Source organism: Nyctibius grandis, chromosome 18 (assembly GCF_013368605.1).
Source record: "Nyctibius grandis isolate bNycGra1 chromosome 18, bNycGra1.pri, whole genome shotgun sequence".
In the NCBI taxonomy this organism is placed as follows: domain Eukaryota; kingdom Metazoa; phylum Chordata; class Aves; order Nyctibiiformes; family Nyctibiidae; genus Nyctibius; species Nyctibius grandis.
The window spans coordinates 11,152,434-11,172,094 of record NC_090675.1 but is presented as its reverse complement, the minus strand read 5'-3'; the positions used below and the strand labels follow the sequence as shown (position 1 = coordinate 11,172,094).

The following is a 19,661-nucleotide window of genomic DNA, read 5'->3' as shown; positions in this document are numbered from 1 at the left end:
GGTCCAGGTTTCTTTCTAGTAGGAAGGAATGTTGCAGCTTCCCGGCTACCAGGAGGTAGGTGGCTCATAATGCCTTGTGATTCACATACATAAGAATGTTCCATGGACAACCCATGCACAGATACTCACACGCCCTAATCAAATTATATGTTTGACACATTCTTAAAATGAAACTTTCTGAATGCAATTATACTCGTTAGTTGTGCTGTGATTCAGTATTATGCTAGCTACTAATGAAATATTTCAGTGGAATTTTGGCTGTTCTTCATAGTGTATCTCATGAGGAAACAGTAACCTTAGCTTGCCTTTTTACCGCTGTTTTTCTTCTGGAGAACAGCTATAATTCATATTATGTTACCTAAAATGGGTTGTGAAGAAGGACCACTTAGAGACATCGCCCGTCGTAGTAGGTATTTTCTCGTAAATGTACTGAAAATTGTAAATGTATGTTCACTGTTAGGTACTTCGTACAAGCTACCTTATTTAGTTCAGGGTGTTTTTCTCACAAGGGAATCTTTCCATGCTCCAAGTTAATTATGTTTCTCTCCTCCTGAGTTTCTTTACTACCGAGAAATTTAAGCTAATGTAGTCTATTTTAGGTTTTTAAAAGTGCTCAGTGCTGTGATATCTGTGTACTAATCTAAAAAGATTGTAAAAATCTGAATACAGGGAAGTAAGAGGACAGCTAGGGATCATCCTAGTTCTCACAGAACATAATATCTTTTGGCTGGCTTAAATAGTTGTCCTGAAGTAGTACTGCATTATGCTATGCAGAATGTGTACATTTTAATGAGGTGAATTAATCCCTATATTCTAGGAAAAGACCTTGATAGCATTATCTGTCATTACTTACAATACTGTGTGTATTAGAGTGCACAGAGCTATTCTTGGGCTGCCGGACCAGTTAAAGAAAAACAGCCTTTTACAGGGAACTAAAATTTAGTTGCTTACAGGCTACTAATCAGTCCCTGCAGTGAGTGTCAGAACCAAGCAATGACTGCTGTGTTTGCTGTGAGCCTAAAGCAGAGCGATGGGGGCACTGGTAAGGTGCTAAGGAACAGCTCACTGGCTTTTGCAAGTTGCAGGGGCTCGGCAGCACTCAGCTCCAGTTTGGGTTGATATTAGCAGTGGCAGCTAAATAACAGAAAGGGGGCCACATACTTTACTAAGATAACACCAAATGCTGAGGTTTTGTCATAAATTGTTGCCCCACAATTTCCATCATCCTCGTCCACAGCTGGAAGTCTTCAAAGCCTATTAGCAAACAGCAACAAGTATTCCACTGACACCTGAGATGGGGAAAATAAAACACCAGCGGTGCTAAACAGCACGCTCGGGAATGACAATCGTACTTGTTCAGCAGCCCTTTACCAGATGAAGATCAAAAAATAATGTGGGTCCTTGCTGATGGGATGCATCGCCAGTCAGAAAAATGGAAAGCACTCTTGGATCAGAAAGAGCTGAGGCAGCTGACTGCGCTGGAAGGAGTTCTGTGCCAGTGAAGCGTTACCTAATAACTTGGTAGTTCAGGCTCTGATACAGAGTCAGAGAGCACAAGAGAGCCTCTGAAACTGAAAGTCACCTAAAATCACTGGATTTTTTCTTTTTTTAATATTAATATTAATAGTCCAGTGTTTATGTGAGCTGTGAGATGTAAAGGGAAGCAAAGTGAAGTTGCGCATGGCTGTAAAGCCAGAATGGAGAAGTGGGGTCAAATAAGCAAGCAGGAGCTGTTCCCTCCCTTTGTGTGATGAATGGATGGGAGAACAATCGAAGATAAACATAACAAGAGTGAAAAATGACCCTAGTTTTCACCTGGATCCATTTCATTATGTGTTTCATCATGTGGCTACGTGAAAACTTTGGCTGGGACTAATAAAAGGGCTGTATTAGTGCAGAAATGAGCGGATGGAGAAGCACGTGGCTGCTTCTCTCAGCACCACGGCCACGCTATACTGATTTAAACTGTGATGTTAGAACTGCAGGATGCTCTCTCCAGTATTTGTAGCGTGTGTACAATGAAAAGAGAAAAACAAGTTCCGTAATCTCCACTTGGATAAATCAAAATGTTTCTATTAACTTCAGTTAAACTATGGCTGTTTTGGAAAATCCACCCTCTGGGACACCTTACCTCTTCTTAGCCTGATCCAGGTCTTTAAGCTTATGGGAAGTCCCCCATTAAAGTCAACTGGAGGAGGCCCTTTAAGGTGCAAATGAATCTTTGGGTTAAATTAACGAAGTCACACCAGGAGTGAATATAGCCCTATTCCAATCAGTGATCTAATTTTTGTACAATGATTGCAATTAACAAAGTACATTATTTTCAGATCACTCCTAATGGATGTAAGAGCTTGACATTAGCTACTTACTGTATCCCAAGACCAGCTTAAAAACACTGTGGAACCTCATCATGGTGCATTTGAAAATGAGTAGAAAATTTCAGTACTTGTAATACTTTTTTCTTTAAGATCTTGAAGTAATGTAATTAATTTTCATAGCATAACTTAGGATGTTTCACTGTGTGACGCTGACAGTACTCTAGAACTCTTTACTGATGTATTTTTGTGCACTTCATTCTTCATTTTCCATTGCCTTGCTCCTTGTGGAGTAATTTACATATATGCAAAATGAATGTAAAAAAAATCAAAATTGTGGCCTTTCTCACTAAGGTTTTGCAAGTGCTAATAATAAAGCAGGGTGCAAGTCAAGTGGAGAATCTAGCCTTCAGGCATGAATCTAATTGCACATTATTCTTGTCCAGTTCTTTATTTTGATGTTATTCTTAATTTTTGTCAGTATTTTTACTAATTAAAAAATACACAACAAACTACACCATTCAAAAATTGTTGTGAAACTCGTCAGCTAATACAAATTTTAATCTGGAGTGTTGAGAATGATGGTGAGAAGCAAGACAGGATGGAGTGGGGGTGGGGAACTTGGAATAATTTAAAGAAATTGGAAGAGAAGGCAAGAAGCTAATTTTATTCCCATTTAGCGATTAAGGCAGGAGCCTGTTTTTATCTGTTGAGGCAGACAGAGGAAAGTAGAGGGGGTCATGAGTTGGGTGTTTCTTTGTGAGCATACAGGTTGTGGTGAGAAGGATGAATAGAGCAAAAGAGAGAAGTTACTGTCAGTATCCACAATAAAAAAGGTCTTAGCAGGCTGGCAGTCAGCTCGTCAGCGGTTCTGTAGCCCTCGTATTAGCCAGGTGGCCAGTTCCCCCCTTAGCCTGCCAAGGGAGGTGATCATCAGCTCGGAGGCAGACAGAGTGCCAGGTGGCCAGATCCATCACTCAGCATCCAATTAAGAGCGACACTGGTTCGGAGCCAAGCCGAAAGGCAGCGATGAGGCAGGGAGAGGGAGCATCACCGTGCCACCAGTCCAGTCCCTGTGTCAGGGCCAGCTGCCTTTAATTTTTCTAGAAAGCTTCATTTTTTTTTGAGTCTTTGCTTTGAGTTGTTTTGGTTGGTTGGTTTGGCCTTTTTTTTTTTTTAAGAAATAGAGCTGTCTGAATCTTTTGGATGTCTCCAGTGTGCCACACTATCAGTGGTGGGTCTGTCCATACTAGAAAGAAAATGCCCAAGTCATTTAACTTCTGAATTGCGTTTGAGTATTAGCGCAATTTAGGGACTGCTGGCCCATGGCTCGTGCTGGGTACCATGGCACAGGTGGATCTCACCTGATTGTACCTGAATTACTTGGCAAGAAATGATCCTCCACTCGGTCCTCATTGAGAGTTTTAGGTATAAGGGCAGTTTTCAAACTCTGTTTTTCATACTGTTTCAACGTTTAATAAAGGCAATTGTCCTTCAAAGGCTTTTTCACTTCAGTGGATGTTGTAAGATGCTTTTTATTACACACACATTACTTAGGGGGCCCGCTTTTCCTACCCTTTAAATCTGTCACAGATTTTCCATAGGTTTAAACGGAAGTATGAAATTCAATGTCCGTTGTGATTATGCGGCTATAGTAATGCATTTCCTAAGAAAACTTTGGAAGACAATCAGAATTTGGGAGATGGGATGGCCCAGTGACGCCTTACTGGTCTGCCACAGGAGCAAAGCCAAAAATTAAAAATGTTTGAAGTCTTTTCCACTCCCTAGAAATCAGGTTGAGACATGCAAGTAGAGAAAATTTGTCAGTTTTATACATCTAGTTTGAATAAATAGAGATCTTTAATTTGTACTTGCATAAGTACTAACGTATTAAAAAATCAGGGAAAGGGGAGTATTTAAAAATTCAGCTCTCTTCAGGCCTCTCTCGTAGTCTGAAAATAGCATTCCACCTTTAGGCTGGCAGTTAGGGCGAGATAAACACTTTTGAATGAAGCAAGCTGACTGGCCAAAAGTGAGATAATAGTTTATAGGAATAGAGCTATATATAGCCCGAGGGATAGAGCAGTTCCAGCTACAGTCTCCAGTGACTCACTGGCAGCTCAGGAAGGTGCTCTCAGGGGAGAGCCTTGTCTGACGTCTTAGAGCTGTCGCTGCAGTTAGCACAAATGAAAAACTCCGACGGCGAACGAGTGTCAGGGCTTTGTGGTTCCACCTAGGCAGCTACAAATAATACCATTTAAAACTCAGTTCCACAGGCTGGGTGTCAGATTTGTCACATCTGGATGCTTCATTATATATTAGTACAAGGCCATGCATATATCAACAATCAGCTACATCAGAGATCGTTTAAAAAGAGATGGTGGTTATCTCACCTGACATGAAATACAAAACATCAGTGCTCATGTCAAGCTCTCAAAGACTTGATTCAGTTAAATCATGTAATACTCTAGATTGCTCAGTGATAAGAGAGGAATAGCAGTTTTGATGCATAACCCCTTAAAATCAATGCAATATCCCAGCGTTGTGGGGTGAAGGAGTTAGTAACTGATGTATTATAACCCTGAGTTGGCTCAGAGCAGCCCTGTGACCTTGTGTTAGCCTCTCCCACCAGTTTCCATAGATGCAAAATGAAGCTAACAATGCTTAATTATCCACTTTATCTACTAAATAGGGTTACAGCTAGGGACTTTACGACCATTTAATTACTCTTTGTAATGAGCTCTGCAAATAAGTGACTAAGAACCGGCGATGTTGAGTGAATCGCGAAGCTGCTGGATAAACTTTGCGCGGGTGGGGAGGGAAGGCTGAGCGCGTCCGGAGGCTGTGCAGCAGATGCAGATGCAGATGCAGATGCAGATGCAGATGTGGATGCAGATGCAGCGTGTCACGGCTGGCTCTGCACTCCGGCGATGCACGGCCGGTGACGGCACGTGGAGCTGGGCTGGCTCTGGTGGATTCCAGCGCTTCCTCGCCGCTTACGGAAGGGTGCAGTCTAGCGATTGCTAAGCACGATGCCAAGCTCCTTGCATCATCCGCTCTCCTCCCCCTCTCTCCACCACAGCTGTGATAGTAACAATTATGCTGGGAGGAGTGTGTCGATCTGTGGCATTTCTACCCATTTGATCCCTCTCAGACAATCCCACGGAGGTGGGGTTTCTCTCTTGCTTACGTGTCTGTATTTTTAAATAAGCCTCTCCTTGTGTTGCTGCTCTGCAGTCAGCGTACCCCCAGACGCTCTCTGCTCTGTGCCGTGTACAGCACAGTGTCTGCATCAGATGATACAACTTGTGGCTTGCAAACTGCACGCAGCTTTTCACAGACGCAAAGATCAAATACGCAGACGCCCTGCCCGCCCCCAGAGCACCCCACTATTCATCGCTCCCCCCTCCCCGACTGACCGGCCCTTCGGCCCTACGCAGGGAGGAGGGAGATGTTCTTTCAGTGCCAGAGACCTTGGAGAGAGAAAGGCTTTGTGAGGTCAAGTTTTGGATTCCCAGTGGCAGGACACAGACTCCCACTGAAGGGCACGGTAATTACCGAACCGGCGCTGCTTGCCGCCGTCCCCAGACACACCGAGCCCCCTGGAACGCAGCAGTTCTGCCTTTCACTAGTACACGGTTACGCAGCTACTCCAGCAAACCTGAGGACATCCATAATCTCTGGCCAGTACGCAGTGAACAAGCAGAGCAATTTTAGTCCCTGAAATTGATTTATTTTGAAAAACAACTTAAAATAAGGAGGTTTTGCTTCTGGCTGGGTCCAGAAATGCTTCGCTGTCTTTGTGAAATATAAAGAAATGAGGACTTTGAGCCTTTTTCTTCTATTTTAACGTAACTGCTTTCAGAATACCTCCATCACTTTGGACCAGAAGAAAGGTGTTTTCATGTCAACTTCCTAAGAGCAGTTAATTAATGTAGTAGTATGCATGGCTGAAGGCAGTGCCCAGTCCAAGAAAAAAGAAAAGACAGAGAAAGGAATGGTCAGCTTTACGTATTTCAAAACCCAAAAGTCCCAGATAGGTCCTCCACAGAGAATTTTTTTCCATTTTAATTAATTCTTCAATTTCTGGTGATGTTTTTTACCAGCATTATCAGGCAGTATTTACATTTGTTTATTTTTATATTAGAATGTTGGTAAACAACAGGTGAAAGAACCAAACCAAAATGAGTTCAGAGATATTATCACTTTGTCATTGATGTAATTTGGGGCTTGTTTATCAACAATCTCACATTCTGAGATGCCAGTTGAAAATCTGCTGAAGGAACATACAATTGTAATGGGCCGTCTGTAATTGAGTCCCATCAGCTGCCATCACAGGGGATCATCTGATCCTGTTCCTGAATGGCTGTGACACCATAAAATTTTGTGGGTTTTTACTACAAGAGGATGAGAGTCTTCTCCAGGTTAGAAGAACCTCTCCTGAACCTCTGTTCTCTGGTGGTTTGAAATCCATACTGCAGGCAGGCGACTGTCTCTTCAGTAGGCACTAGGGAGTATTTTGCAAGATGTTTTAAGGGTAAAATTATTTGCTTTGATTGCGGATGGCTTTCATTGGCAGCACTACTAAATTCACCCTAATTTCAGTGTACATTTGACATGTTAAGTCCTATATATTTCTAAGGGTGTAGCCAGCGACTTCAAATTTCCTTGCACCAGTCCCTCCGTTGCCCCCCTGGACACCCACACACCCGTTATCTGCCAGGACAGACCACGGCACCCAGGCTGATCCCAGCGCAGAGAGCGCAGCTGTACGTGCCTGGCGGTGTGCTCGGGAAGGGCCTGATGGAGTACAGAAAGCCCCTGCCAGTCACCATGAACAGTGTTGCCCCCAGGAAATGAGAAATTGCCTGCCTGTTTTACACCCATGTGCTTTACAGATTAGAATATGGCTTTAGGTATTTAGGTGCTTTAAGCTTGACTGTAAGTTTTTTTTACCCCCATAATAATGAAGTGGAACTAAATGATCTGTTTTCCAATATGCCACAAGGCTGATTAAATAGGAGGCTGGAAAAGGGGGTTTAGAGCCAACATTTAGCTTTGGGTATTCTTTTGTTTGTTTGTTATTTTTTAACAGTGGGTTGGAGAAGATTGCAAAGCCTGAAATGAATATAAATAGTTTCCTGATTAAAAAAAAAAAAAGCAGATGAGGACTTAATTTAAACCTTGCCCTGAGGAGCTGGCAGCTCAAAGCCAGCACTGTGGACTCGTGTAGTAGAGCTGTAAAGAGTAATTCCTCACCAAAAGAAAACAAAACTCATCTTGTTGGTTTTGCTTCACAATGGTCTCCTAGCCTAGCTGCTTGTGCTATTGCTAACATATTTGAACTAGGAATTAGGAAACTATTATTTATAATAGTGGTGCCTACCTAGGTCTTCTCAGCTTCGGAGTACTTTCTTAGCATCAAATGGTGTCTACAACACTCCTGAAATGGCAGTGATCCTCATAATTCTAATAGCACTTATCCGGGAAACATTAGTAAAAGTTTCCTCCCAGCACACCTGGGAGTAAGCAGCCTCCCTACCCCTCCCTACCCGTATATGTGTGACACATGGAGGTACAGATGCACTTCGGATACCCAGATGCACACAGAGTCTTGTGGGGCCCTTGCAGCCCAAAGCTCTGATCTTGTGGCTGTTCCTCGTCAGCCCTCCTGCGTCCCCCAAGATCCCCGTTGGCTTCCCTCAGTTCTGCACTCACTTGTAGGATTGGAGGCAGTTGGAAAGTCACGCTCCAGACAGTGAAGTAGAGAGTACAGCAGGGAGAGGGGGGAAAGGAAACGACGAAGGTGTGTAGGAGCACCGCTGCTCACAGGTTGGCAGGGAATGAGGGGGGTAAATGGGGAAAGGAGTGCAGCTCAGAAATGCTGGAGGATAAGAAGTAAACTTCTGCGGAGCAAGGAAGGACAGGAGAAAATCCCTCCAGGGCACTGGGAGTTTCGAGGAAGAGCTTGACTTTGGCAAAAATATTACAAGTTTGGGTGGAAAAAAACTATTATAGTTGTGGTATTTGGGGTGGGCCATGGTACCGGACCCCGTGGTTGGAAGGGCTGATGGAAGGCAGGCTGTAAGAACCAGGGAGTCCCACTCCTGTGGGTGAGGCCTTGGGAAGCACCAGCAGTCACTACTGAAGCACTTAAAATTTCAATTACAGTATGAAGTTACTTCAAGCCCTGTAATTTGTATTTGAACGATTATTTGATTTGGGAATTTAAACTCTGTATTTTTGGTTATGTCACACAACACTAGAAGTCCCAATACATTTGAGGGGTCCTGGATTTACTTATAGCATTAGCGTTAGTTAATAAATGTAATAACACTGATATTGTTTATTATCTGTAAGACTTACATGGGAAGGCAGCTTAAATGCCCGTACTGATAGTTGGGTAGAACAAGGCAGGAAGGACCCGGTAAGGTGTTAGAGCAAGTCAGGGTGGAACACCAGCCTGCTGCTTCCCACAGGGTGACCTCCAGACAAGCTCTTGCCGTTTGTCCTAGCACTCGGGTTTTTCTGACAAAACCTGGCAAAGCATCAGGCAAAGCATAATGGAAAAGCTGGTGCATGCTGCAAGCGACAAACCCCAAAGCATTTTGCATTTATTTTTGTTGCATTTGGAGACATGAACTGGGTAATCTAATATGTCTTTTATGTCTTATCTTGTGTTGTTTCTAGCAAGATTGTTCAGTGAGCATGCCACCTTTAGGCATTATTGATGAAAAACATTTGAAAATGGAACCTTAACGGGCTGCTGCTTAAGAAATATGAAAGCACAGATAATGCTTACAGCAAATCTAGGGCTGCGTTGCCAGCCAGCACAAATAGCCATGATTTACTACCTGCTGAGTTACGCCTACTGAGGATGTAGCCCACTAAAGGCATGCTGTGCTTAAATTTTCTTAATTTAAGACTTTACATATGAACATATGGTAGGAATACAATGAAGCAGTTTGGAAATATTGGTGGAAAATAACACACCTTTACTTATCCCTATTTTCTTATTTATAGAGCTGTGTAACCATAAATAACATCTAAATGTGTTTGTTTCATCCATATTGCATCTTATATCTGTTAATTAACAGGTATAAACTATCCCTGTCTCTGTCTAGTGCACTAGGAATCGTAGAGGGTTTTTTTGAATCACTAATTAATATAGACTTTATATCTATTGAGAACAAGGCTGAAAGTGGAGTTCGCAAAAAATGCCCCGTGGTTGGTGTTTTTACTGTTGTCCTTTAGTGAATACCATCCAAAACGGTTTCAGCACTTGCTGTACTTTGCCAGCTCTGCTAAGTAGAATACAAAATTATATATAAATATATAATTATACATTAATTTAAATATATATACACTTAAATCTAGTTTTACAGCACTTTGGGGAAGATGGGGATAACTCTGACCCATTTTTTCACTGAAGTGATTAGTAGTTCTGTGTGCCTCAAACTGAAATACATTAAAAGGTGCTGCCTTGTTAAAGTTTTATCTCTCGTGATCAAGTTTCTTTGAGAAGTCTGTAGTTAACCACTCAAAAATAGACGCACCAGCAGTCACGAAGTAATTTCTGAATATTTAGGTCAGTCGTTCTTCTCATTTTTAGCTTTCAGCTTTTGAGACAGAACCTGGTGCAGGTAGTCACTGATTTGAAGTCACTTTTGTTTCCACTTAAGTTCGTGCGAATTTTTCCATTAACTTCAGTGGCCAGGACATTTTGTAAAGGCTTTCTCTAAAATGATTTTAAAATCTGTTTCCTCTGATCTGGGGGAAATGTTTGCAGAATGGAGCGTTTCCCCTGGTGTCAGCGTTCTGATCTGAAACCCGCTGCTCCTCTGACAGCCCTGCTGGTGCTCAGGCTTGCCCAAGGATGCCCTGCGTGACTCGCGGGTCAGCAGGGGCAGGCTGAGTGGAGCACACTCACGTTCTTATGATGGGGCAGACAGACGCCTGACTAAGGGATTTTGATTCTAAGTGCTGTTTGTGTGCTGAAATTTGTTTTTTTCTTGACTGGTTCACGTGTACCTTTTGCTGTGGGCTTCTTGTTTTTCACTTTCTTTAGGAGTTAGAGGGGAACAAATACAGATACTGGATTGTCAGATTAGAAGTTACTGTAACTATTCTTTTCAAGGTGAAAGAAATATATCTCTTGGTTTAGTAAGCTGTTATTAAGAAGTCTTCAGCATGTCTGGAGAATCACGGCTGCAGGTCCCTGCGGGCAGCAGCTCTGCGTAGCACGGACACCCTGAGGCCCCGGCTGGAGGAGCTCGGCGCTCTCGACGCTGCAAAGCCGCCCGCTCGGACCTTGGTGTGTTCCCAGCCCTCTGCCCGAGTCGCTGTGCCACCTGCAGAAGGACACCGTTAGAAGGCAGCGTTAGTGGCACTTGCTCACATTCTCTTTCAAACTGAAATGTAGCAAAATTTCAGTATTGCTTCCACTGCAGTTCGAGTTTAGTTAGGAGTTCTTCTGACGGAGACAGCTATCTCGGTGTAAGCCCAAGGTTGTTTAGATTTTCTGGCATAACTTCTTTCCCTTCCTTTTCTGCTGTGTCAGCTATATCTGGACTTGGGGATTTGCTGAGCTTTAACAATCCCATTATAATCAGAGCAATGCAATTTGCCTGTAGACGAGCTCTTAATGTCATTTGCAGTGATTATACCTGTGTTAAAATTACAGTATTGGTTCAGAGCAATCTAATTATTTTAAATAATTATTTCAAAATAATTGTAAAACAAATCTGTCATCCTTTTTCATAAAATTGCTTCAAATATCTTTTCAAATACCTTTCTTCACCTCTTTGGTGCATTGGTATTACGAGGCCTGCCCTTGTTCTGTCTCAGTGCAGCCAAACCCAGCCCACGTCAGTGTTACGGCTATCCTGTGCCCATCTGGCTAAGCAGAGGTGTCATCGATCTGCTCGGAGCTGCTGTGAGAGCCCTGTTTGATGCTCCGTCTTTCCTGGCACACGAGGAGCGCTGAACTGTGAGATCTTCACGGCAGAGCAAAGGGAGGGCAGCAAGCTGGCTGTCACAGGGGCCGCGCTCAGACCCGCGTGTCACCGCGATGAAAGGTGACCTTGCAGCGGCAGGTCTCCTGCCCTGGCCTGGAGTCCCTTTGATGGGTGCTGCTCTTCTTAAACGGTGTTGTTCTTTGAGATAAAGAGCTTCTAATTAAATGGTTTTATATACTGTCAATGGGATAATTAAATGGTTTTGTATTTTAGGTTGAAGAACTGTTGAAAAATCACGCTGTTAATTTTACAGTAGGAAAGAAATGCACAGAAGCACATACCATCAGGGAAATGGACCCGATCCTCATTTCATTTGTTCTAGTTGTGTATCATAGACTTAAAAGCAGTTACCACCAATTTAATTTTTTTTTTTTTTAATTATGAGGGCTGGTGAGAATCAGGTCTGGTGGTTTTAATTTCAAAGCTGTTTTCTAGAGTTTATCTTAATTGCCAAAATAAACCCTAATTTATATGTTAAAAGAGCTTTGTCTAGATGGTTTTTAGATGTGATTTTGTCACCGGCGGTTTCGTTGCCATTGGTGGGACGTTCAAGGGAGGTTTTTTTGGTGCTGAGCATCATTATTGAGCATTTCTGTATTTCCTTACAGCAGATTTTCACCCTAGGCAAAATGCATTACAGTCAATTTTTGCTCCAAGATAACTACCATGTCCCTGTACAGCAGCTGGCATTTCAGGTGTCTGTTTTGTACTGCCGGCGACTGGCTCTCCTTGCAGTAGAGTTGGGACTCTGCCAAAATGGAGTTTTATAAAAGTAAGATTCACATAATCTAGCTGGTAGAGTTGTATGCTGCTGCTGCTGCTGCTGATGATGATTATTATTATTATTTGCATTTTCCATTTTCATTGTACGCTCCTTGGCTCAGATTCTCCATTATCTTGCACCTCGTTCAATGATTTTATGCTTATTCTGGCTGTTTGTGCTAACACTCTACAGTCACTTTGCCAGTGCAACTTTTCTCACCCTTTGGAGAAACAGATTGTCTGGCCTTTAACCCTGCAAAGAAGAACATTAGTTTAGTTTATCTTAGTTTTCTGTGCTTTGATACTTGAAGATTTTAGGAGATAAAGAATACAAGTTTCCTTTTCTCCTCTCCTAATTCAGCAGTGTATCTTGACACCTCCTGGTCTGGGGCATTTTCTGTAGCTGTGACTCTGGACACATTTTGATCAGACAGAATCAGATTTGGAATTGAAGATCTCAAGGCATCTGCGCTGCAAGCCGGCCAGCTCTGGAACGTCTTTAGATGGGCTGTCCATGGGAGGGAGACAGCGAGCTGCGCCAGGGGGGTGGGAGAGGTGCTTTTCATCCCTGGGAAAACTCGCCGTGTGGCTGGGGCTGACTCAGGAACACTCCGCAGGGTGCCCGAGCCTGCGTGCTGGTTCTGCTTAGACATCAGCACATGGCACAGGACGTGAATTTACTGTGAGGAAAGCAGTGAAATGGAGAACAAGAGTTGCTATCAGATTCATAAATGAATCACCAAAAAAGAAAAAAAAATAAATCAGGCACTTCTTATACCATGTACTTGATGGAAATGTGAGGGTAGAACAAATGCTTTCAGCATCTGAAAATATTCTCACTATTTAGGGTGCTCAGATTCATCCTGTCTTTAAAAATTTTCTAATGCCCAACAGATGCAGTTTGTGTTTCTGTGCTCAGGCCACCAGTGACATCCAGTGGCTGATCAACCCAGCCACAGGAACTGCAACATTTCAGGTGGAGCGTCCAGAAGTGATGACCTTCTGTTGATTTAGATCAGGTGGAGTTAGTAAATACCTGTAATATGCCACCTTCAAGATTTTTGTGATGGCCCAAACCTCGCCACCTTCACGCTTGTCCATCTGTGAAGATGGAGTGAAGTTGCACAGTGTCTAGAGGAGGAATTGCTGTGTGTTCTCCTGTGGTGGTGGGCAGCTGTGGACACAAATTGACACCTGGTTTAAAATCTCATTTTATCTCTCTAAATGAGCCTTACTAAGTACGTAAGCACTTTGGACGTAAGCGAGGCTGACGGCTATTCTGAGAGCTGCCTGGGCACTGGGGAATGCGCAGGGCAGCAGCAGGACTGGGTTAAAATGTGGGAGATGGTTTCATGGGCTCATGAGCCCTCCAAAGCCTTTAAAAGGCAACTACACTAAGAAAATGTGACTAGCAGAACTGGTAGTGCAGTGTCATAAAGAGGGTTAGGGAGCATCTGATCACACTATGTGCATAGGGGAAGGTTTTATTTATTACTGAGATTTATTTATTACTGGCCTTGGGCCCAAAGCGGGGGCTGGAGCTGCCATTGCAAGGACTGGCCGCTGCAGCCCTGGGCGTGCCGCAGCCGAAGGATCCGTTGCTGGTTTGTGATGGCTGCAGCACCCTCCCTGGTGGTAAAATGCAGTGGGGGGGCCAAAGTTTGGCATTCCCTAAACCAGCCGTCCTTTTATCTTACTGCTTGGTTTCTTGAGAGCGGATCTGTATTTTGTTTCCCGCAGCAGTCTGCAGGTTAAAGGAAATTTTAATGACGTACAATTCACAGAGCTTCAGGACATTAATTACAACAGCAATACTATGTTCTAGGAACCAAACAAGACATTTCAGAGGAACCTTACACAAAACTGGTAACATCTCCCAGAATTCTTCTGATATTAAGCATACAAATAGCTTGATAGAATAAATGGCTGCTTCCATCATGAACAGAACTAATTTTAGCCAGGAGAGCCCAATGTGCCTGTCAGTACTTCAAAATGAATGATTAAAGATAAAAATAGATTTATTATGTTTTCAATTGCTTTGGGCCCCAGATCTGCAGGAAATACGGTATCTCCTCGCTCAAAACACCCGTGTAAGACTGTCCTAATGTGTTCTGAAAATGATTTCACAGTGTCTGTGGAGCACAACTAATTGCATTGTCACAATTGTAAATGTTTCCAGGCCTGGCTGCAATTACAAGAAGCACCCGGTAAATTCGTTTTGACTTTACTGTTTTCTGGTTAACTTAAAAGTGCCGGGTGATGTAAGTCCCATTTTATGGTATAATCCATTTTCTTCTAAGAGGTTGCCAGTGAACTGCACACATGGTGAGGAATCTGTTTTGTGAGGTTCACCTGAACGTAGATGTTATCTTTTCTTGTTTGTGCTGTACACAGCAGAGCTGCAGAGGCATTGCCGCTCCTCTCCCTTCCAGTCTCTCCTGCACTCTGGAAGCCCAGTTCCCCCCATCACGCTGCAATAATTCCACCAGCATCACTGGTGTTGCATGGTGGAAACTCATGTTTTGCTCACCATGAGCACTGCAATAGCACAGACTTTCACTCCTCTGCTGAGGTTAGACTTTCTCATAGAAAGATACGCGAGATACGTCTTCAAGAAGCACATATTAATGAACATAAAAAAAAGGTATTTTCTTTTAAAAAGCTTTACTTCATGTGATGCCACTAAAAGGAAATAGGTTCTTCCCCCCTCAAACCTTTGTTAAGTTTAGTTTGTTTAGTTTATTTACTGTATAATTGAATTTGTGAGAAAATAGTATCCATTTAGCAAAAAATTTTCTTCTAAAATAACTCGATTTCACTTGCCTCTGTCTTGTGGCTTAATTTCTAACGAATATTACCAGAAATATATAATAGTACCAGTAATATAAAAATATTGACACAAGACTATTGGAAGCCTTAAACACTTGTTAAGCACAAGCCTTAATGCTCGTTAATAATGTATTCTTCATAAGGCTGAAGCATGCCTGTGGCAGCTCCACCATGAGCACCCTCAAGCTTTAGCAAAAGATCTTTTGCAAAATACCTGACGAGGAGCCACCTCCGTCACACCTGCTCAAAGGGCCAAATGATTTCACTCTTTTTATAGGCACATAATTTATCCAAAGAGGACCCAAGAGTTAACAGATCTTGTAGTTAAGTGCTTAATTAGCAACTAAAGAGTAAAGTCAGAAAAATTCAGTTCATTATTTGTCATGGATACAGAGTACATTTCACTTTACGATGTAGAGTAATACATTTATATTAAGACTTTACACTTTCAAGGTTCATGGGTCAAGATTAATCAGCTGTGACCTTGGAACACAGCTCTTCTCTTCGTGAAGTAAAAGCTGAGTAAGGGAATCTGGAACAAGGGTCCATATGTTTATATATAGCTCGATCTGATGGAATGGTTAAAATGTAATTGAACAGCAAAAATAACGTTCCTTTTCAGAGGAAGAATTAAAGACCTTTGGAAAAAGAGAGGTGAAATACAAGTAATTTTTCAGTGCAAGTGACATTATGAATTAATCTCTGACGTGACTGCGGTTGATGGTTATAGTGTTCCTTTCCTACTGTAATTCTTTCTCCAGAGCAGTTCTTCCTGCTTAAGACATTCAGCAGAGGAATATACAAATATCAACACTTTAAAATGCCAGGTGCTTTGGTAGCAAAGGTATTTGCTGCCAAACAGAACACGTGTTTGTTTCTACATGACATCTTTATTTACAGAAACTTTAATGTTTTATTTACCTTAAATGTTTTGCAGCAGAAAACAGAATATAACTTGATAATAGGTTGTTGCAGTCACCCTCGCCACGTTAATCAGCAAGCAAAGGTGCCTGAAAAGCACGGACCAGTTTCCCTGTGCCTGAGCTCGGTTTGGGCTTCGCAGGAGAGCAAGGCTCCCGTCTCAGCTTCTCGGCCCTGAGTTTACAGATCTCTGTATATGTTAAAGCTGAAAAGGAACAGCTTTGATATATATCCTGACAGTGACTTGCCAGTGATTTCTGATGTGAATAAGCTCTCCTCTTTCACATTCCCCTTTTTTTATACCCACCAGAGCATCTCAGACCTCTGCCCTGCTGCACTAATACAGTTTCCCTTTGCAAGGGGAATTCCTCACTCACTGTTTCTGGCTGGTTTAAGGTTATTTCATGCTACTTGCCAGGCCTGGCACACCCAATATTCTTGACCTGATAGTTTTGATGATTTTTATTTGTAACTCTGGAAACAAAAAGCCTTTATAGTTCCATGCTTAATACTGGCATGAAAGTCTGTGTTCTGCCTGTGGTCTGGCTGCAGTGATGCTATTCAAATCGTTGTACTTGGCTGTCTTTACAATCATTTTAAAATTGTCCACTCTACAGTTTAGCAAATCTTCACCTATTTCCACAGATGTAGAAGCAATTCCAAAAAAACAGTATTTTTGCTTAGTTATGTAGTTTTGTCTGCCCTGCTCTATTCTACACATCATCCGTGAAAGTCTACACATGCCTGCATAGAAAACGCATGACTGTTACCATAAAGAGTAATTCTTTCGAGCCACAGCCTTTCTTCCTATTGCCTTCTGGTTTTATGAGCCTCTCTGCCAACACTAATCAATATGTAAACCTCAGCACATTTGTAGCTAGTTTCATCTTTTTATATTAATAGTTGTATTTCATAGCTTCCAGGTCTTGTAATTTCATCACAGCTTTCGTGATATTCACCTTTTCCTTAACTCCTGCAGGCAAGTGTTTTGTTATTTTAAATATTCTTTGAGGTTTTGCAGTTGTTGATAAAAGCTTGCAAATACGACCCTACAGGCTTGGTGATTTCTAGGGACATTACAAAGCACAAAAGCTTAACCATTTATGATGAGGTGTTATCTTAAAGCTTGACTCGAGAGAGTCTTCATCCCGATTCACGGGTTTGGAGTTGCAGGACTGTACCTAATCTGCTGTTCATTCTCTGTGTTATTTTGTATTGATGTTCCAACCCAGAGAAAGGGATTAGAGGGCACCCTGTCGTGGCTGTTGGTAGCCCTGGAGTAGCCCAGCTGTGGCACTTTCTCCACCAGCAGCACGCAATCTGCTTCGGTGGTGCAGATGGCAGACCTGCCTTGGCGCGCAGGGACGTCTGGCAGCGCCAGCACTGCCAAGGTGACAGTCACCCAGACAGAAGTCGGAAACACAGTTGCATCAATTTCCATTTCTTGTGCCTAACACCCTGCTCTACAGCTTGGTGTGCAATTTTTATGTTGATAAGCATTGTGTGAACCCGAACTAGGATTTATACTGTCTTTTTATAAATCCACTGAATCATTTATATTTGTATTAAGGTTTGTAATCTTGTTTTTGAAAAAGGTGCACTGACCTTTGGCCTGTGTCATTTGCCAGACTTCCTCTAAGCTGTGCCGTCAGGTATTACGGGGATAATGAGGTGGAACAATTTATTAATCTGTCGTCCCTGAGCAAATGAGTTACATTTGTTTTGAAGCCTTAATGCAGTGGTCATAGGTTAACCATCTTGTAAAATCCCTTAGGCTTTTCTTTTCAGGTATGAATAAACTCGGATGTTACTGACTTACCATATATCAGGGAAAATAATGGGTGAGATCTATAATTAGTGTCAAAACTTTGTGGATTTTCATAGGGTCAAGAATTCACTGATGGCTTCAATGCTGCAGTTCATTGCACCTACAGAGCTCTGTACTGACTCTGGAAGAACTCTGTCCAGCATCGCAATTTGCAGGTTCGTGATCTAAATTGACAGATATATTCACCCGGTTTTGACCACACAGCAATCAGTGTTTTCAGACATCATACCCATCATTAAGACAATTATTGAACTCTTGATTTTTTTAAACTATACTTTTATAACTGTACATATCCTTAACTGCAAAATTTATTGTAATTCACATAAAAATAACTGTGGCATTGACTTGCAGCTATTTAGTGTTACTGAACAATTCGGAAATTATCTCAGAAAGAACAGAGTTTGATTCTAACATAGGCTCAATCAATACAACACAATTCATCCTAATAAGCATTTAAATATTCGTGCTGTGCACAAGGGGATAACAGTTATGCAGTGCTGGCTGGCAAACTCTGGAAAGTATGGTTTGCCTCAATCTTACAGCAAATTTGTTCAAAGTATTATTTTCAGTATTTGGTGGTTTTTGTAAGAAAGTACTGATGACCCAGTGTTTGATACCAGCTGTCTCACTTGACATTTTTTCCTGTTAATAACCATGAAGAATTTTATGTGTGGTGGACATTTGTGGACAAGCATAATTCTTACTGTCCTCTTCAGGAATACATTTTCTAGTAGGTAGTAGATCTAATTAGATGTTGTGAATTTAACCAAAAATCCCACCAGAATCTTTGGTGTGAGATTGCTGTCACGCAGAATGCTTCTAGTCACCTAACTTACATCGTGAGAGCTTATAGGTCGTGCTTTTGCTGGGTATAAGGATGAATTTCTTCAGGAATAGCTATTCCAGAGTAAACGTTCTTAGTTGAAGCACAGGAGCTGTTCGTATATGAAGTCAATCAGAAACTGCTACTCCACAACTAGAATACAAGGGCAAGAAAACAGCAAATTTGATTTTGAGTCAGGTAAATCTTTAGTTAAGCCTGCTTGGCAGTTCCACATGTATGTGTTCTGCATAGAAATGCACATTTACCATTTGAAAAATGCACATATTTTCAGATGAATCGAAATTGTACTTTCTTTCTGAACTTCAAGTGCTCTTTTTCATTGTACATCACACACACACACTTGTTTCTATTTAACATTTTCAGCTAGTACACACGTAAAGAAAACTTCATCATGAAAACACCTGCTACAAGTGTGTTCTGTTGCTCTCAAAGCGTGTGCAATTTGAGCAGCATGTTATAATCCCGGATTAGCTTCCCTCCCAGCAGATGCTCACTAAACTGCTGTATCCAGTCTAGACCTTGTGTCCCACATGTTCTTGGCTTGCTGAGGCTGCACAGGAACATTGTCTGGCTGGCTCGGGGCCTCTCGTCACACACTCCAGATGCAAACCAAGTGTCTGATACCACTTTTGGCACTGGGAGCTGCACAGTCTGGTTGCTTAGGCACTGGCGTTAGTCCTTGCTTTCTAAATCTTTCATAATAGCTATTGAATACGCTCATATTATTTCACAACTGTGCACCTCCTACTTCACTGTTTTCTTTGAAACACTAACAGTGGAGAACATTAGCATATTTAAGTGCTAATGGCACAGATAGCAGGCATGATAAACAAACGTATAAAAACCTGGAGAAACTTAATGCAGATCCTTATTTCATTTTTCTTATGCATCCAAAAACAAACAAAGTTTTTGTCAGTGTCTTCTGACCTTCTACTTGACCTCGTTCTCTTTTAGTCTGGAACTATTCCCTCCCCTTTGCCTTTCCCCAAGTTTTCTTTCCAGAGGATCACTGGGGTAACTTTTAACTCCCCTGTTAGCTAAGCAGCAGCAAGGACAGGAGCCTGCGTAGAAGAATGAATTCCATGGTGAGTTATGCTGCCTAATGTCTGCAGGTTTTCTCATTTGAAGAGGTGATTATCCTGTAA

The 19,661-nt window shown here is 42.1% G+C and overlaps 1 protein-coding gene across 2 annotated transcripts in view; it reads left to right on the top strand.

Annotated features, from left to right (window-relative positions):
- MNT (MAX network transcriptional repressor) overlaps positions 1-19,661 on the top strand; it is a 74,417-nt gene that overhangs the window by 5,959 nt on the left and 48,797 nt on the right. The gene's annotated exons all lie outside the window — the stretch shown is intronic.